The sequence below is a fragment of the Triticum dicoccoides genome, chromosome 3A (assembly GCF_002162155.2).
Source record: "Triticum dicoccoides isolate Atlit2015 ecotype Zavitan chromosome 3A, WEW_v2.0, whole genome shotgun sequence".
NCBI classification, from domain to species: domain Eukaryota; kingdom Viridiplantae; phylum Streptophyta; class Magnoliopsida; order Poales; family Poaceae; genus Triticum; species Triticum dicoccoides.
This window is the reverse complement of record NC_041384.1, coordinates 30,418,695-30,422,655: the sequence shown is the minus strand read 5'-3', so window position 1 is coordinate 30,422,655 and position 3,961 is coordinate 30,418,695.

Sequence of the window (3,961 nt, the reverse complement as noted above, 5' to 3'; positions counted from 1 at the left end):
AGAGAGGGGAGGAAGTGCGATGGCGAGGAGGACTGCCAGTGCCGATGGATGGGTGCCTCACCGGCGCGGCCAGGGGCGGCTTTTATAGCGGCTCAGGGGCGGCCGTGTGCGAACGCGTGGCGGAAGGCGGGGCTGCGTCGCTGCACTTCGCCGCCCGTGAATCAACGGCAGGCTGACCGGCGGCAGCCTTGACATTGATTCCCCGCGGGAAAACCAAGACGATGAGGACGACCACCCTTCGTCTCGCTGACGTGCCGGTGCCGCCACTCTTTCACGTCAAAACCAAGACGATGAAGACGATGAGGCGGAGGCTGTTGGAGGCGCGGCTGGAGATGCTCTAAAAGTTTAGCACTAGTGGCAGGCGTCTCATTGTTGTGGTTGCCATCACATGCGGCATTTTTGTGTGTGAATCGGATGTGGCGGCGGGTGTGAGCTGGTCGCTCAGCAGCAATGAGTTTTGCCAGATTAGGAGAATCTAGCACGACGCACTGGATATTGGCTCGGTCTCGTTGGGAGCTGCCACTGGCAAACTTCGCCAAAGCGGCGCATTTGGCAGCAATGACTGCTAGCCATTGTTGTGGAACACACGACAACCATCAGAGATGGTGGTGTAGCAGTGGTCGGAAGTGATACAACGATGCTTCCCTACCGACAATCTCATTTGGTAGAGTGGTAGACAATCACTATGGCGACAGACATTGCAAATCTATTATCTCTGCATGAAAAACCATCATCTTGCCTTCTGGCTTGATTAGGGAAGTGTTATGACCACGCATTATTACCTTGTCGAGCATGTCGGTCGAAAGTTCTTCAAGGTGATAGCCCCAGGCTTGAAATTTGGTTGGACCAACCAACATCGACGTGTGAGCAGTGATACCTTCTTGAAGGTATTGTCTTGGAGTGTTACCCTCTTTCTCTACTAATATGTCATTGTCGCTTTCGTGGTACAATCTAGAGATGTTGTCCCGAGAAATATTTTATGTGGATGTCCTCAATTTTTTCCTTTTCCACTCTGTAAGCGAATTTGTTCGGCATTATCTATAATTAATAATATATGTCTATGTGCATCACTCCATATAGAGCCCATGAGTCTTTCCCTCCTTTGGATAAAAGACATGTATCACTACATACAAAGAAGGAAATTAACACTTATGCGTCCTAGATAAAGCTTTTGAAATAACATCCTAGCTATAATTTCCCGCAATAAAAAAATCCTATCTATAATCATATATCGCTACGTACAAACAACCAAGCACTCATCGCAGTGACTCAGTGGAGCATCATGTCATCTTTCGGCTAAAATCCCTAGGTGCCGGCTCATACCACACACTGGCAAATAAACACACCATGAACCGCTGCCTTAGAAAGCACGGAGATAGAGCCCATAAACCAAGATGTTAGATTGGCCGGCTGTAAATATTGGGATGCTACATGACTCAGACCATAGTGAGTGTACGTGTGGTACGTACTTGGACACTGCCCTGCCACCATAGCATGACCAAGGGAGTCAATACATTGTGAACACATTTTTTTTTAGTGGAGTGAACATTTTTTTAATGAACATTAAAAAAATCCTTTTAGATGCCATAATATTTTTACAAGAATTTAAAGCAAGAAAACTTCATGATTGATATAGAGTTTTTTTTAATAAATCCCGCGGGTTCATACTAGAATTACTCAAATGTTCATGATTCCTGGTACTACCCAAAAGACCTATTCAAAAATATCATACGGATTTTCCAATAATATGTGTACTACACATTTTTTTTGTGAGTGTATACTACTCCTCCACATATTAACTTCGCAGGAAAACGTTAAACCGTACCGGGCATGTATGATGTATCACTAAACAGCACAGCGCAGGCCGCACGCAATTTAAGCAGACGAGAAGCACACGTAATGCAAGGAGATGGTCTTTCTGCAATGCTTTTGAGAGTTCTCAGGGCATGTACAATGGAGGCAGCATTTAGTGATGGTCTCAAGTGCCACATCAGCTTAGGCTATAGCACATAAAATTTTCATCCAACGCAGTTGATGTCATGTGGTAGCCAGACGAGGTAAAGAAAGCTCCAAACATCAGTTCATAAAAGTAAACTCGACACATGCACTCTCCTTCTCTCTAATTTTCTATAGGGACCACTCTTTTTCTGTGAAGCGGCCGACTCCTCTGCAGGAAGCACCTTGCCTCTGCAAGCTCCTGTCTTTATGGTCAGACTTGTCCATGATGGCTGATTTTCGACGTGGAGCCCTTGAGGCATATGTCCAGGGTGGCGCATTGGCCATGCCCTCATGGGCATACCCAATAGGCGAAGGATGAACTTTTATTCCCATGTGGTGCCCTAGTACAAATACAGGCTCTACAATTAATCCAACCACGTGGTCTGGTCTCCTCGCGGATAGGAAGGATAGAGACCCCTCCACCCAAACTTCGGCCTGTTGCATATATAGGAAGAGCCTATGTAGCGTCAAACACGTCAAGTTCCCTGCATATGCATCCTCCATGCGACTCCACTCCTGGACGTCCGATGACAACTGGTCGTGGGGTTGGGAGACCTCGGAAAGTGCACTCGGCCAGCAATAGGGTGTTCGACTTCCCTGGCGCTGATGCTGCTTGGAAACTACTGGTTGTGAAGCGTCGAGAAGTCTTTAGAAGGCCGTCCCGCAGCAGGCACTACCCGAGGGCAGATCGTAAGGCTGAAGATGCCCTCCCGGAGCACAAGAGCAGCATCTGGAAACTCTCTAGGTGAAGACGTTGGCCATTTCCTTATGAGCTGCTTCATGGCCACCATCCTCATATTGCACTGCTGAGCTAATTGCTGACGCCAAGGCCATTATAGAAGAAGGGGAATAGACAAAGTAAAAGGAAAGGGAAAAGAAAGGATTAGATAGAGAAAAGAAAAGATTGGCTATTAGTATGTCTTGTGCATGTTACGTGTATGTCATGTATATGTCTTGTGTATTGGATTATTAGAATATTTTGGCAATAATTGGATTAATTGGTTTATTGGAATATCATGTGAATTATTTGGATTTATTTGATTTTCCTTGGATTTATTTGATTTTATTTGGATTATATCCAGAATGACTGAACTTGTTTACTTTTAATTTTAGAAAGAAGAATGATGTTTGCATAGAACATTTGCTAGTCACGTTAGGCAATTAAGAGAGAAATAAGGTTAAACTTAGCCCATGTTGCTACTGTCCCAGGGAAACAACTAGAGTTTTCACACAAGTCGATGGACATAATGCCAAGCTTCATTCAAATTTCTTGTTACATTCACTGTCTCTAGCTACATTCAGAAATTTGAAGCAACATGGCATCTATAGGTTACAAAAATTTGACCCATTTTGTCATGGTTTCAAACCTAACTTGCAAAACTTGACCCATTCACCACAACTGGCCCAATTCAAACCATTTTAATAAAAATGGATAAATAAATCCTTCGAGGCGTCCAAATTAAGAACAACATCAGTACTATACTCCTTTCAGCAATCTAGGAAACACTAAAATAAGTTCTTGAGAGAGTTCAATCTGAATTAAACTAAGAAAAAGCTAAAACAAGTTGGATAAAAAACAACCACAACAGTCTTGGAAGTCTGTCTGGGCAGTGCTTCTAGGCAGATGACATGGATAAATGAAGCAAAGATGGAATTGTTTTATTAGATCTCAAAATGGAGTAGTTCATAATCATCCCATAGGAGTAGTTCTGAAATTTATAATCCCATTGGAGTAACTGGCTTCGAAAATTTTAACCCACCACATTCTTGATTTCCAAATGTAACATAAGCAGAACATAATTTGGATTATTCTGTGCTGAACATTTTCTTCTTGGTGTTGTACTGAAAAAATACCGAGAAATAAATAGACCCATCACTCCTTGGTGTTGTGAAATTAAAAAGATGATTTGATGCACATCTTATAAAGTTTGCATTTTATTGTAAATAAAGATTCACATATGGG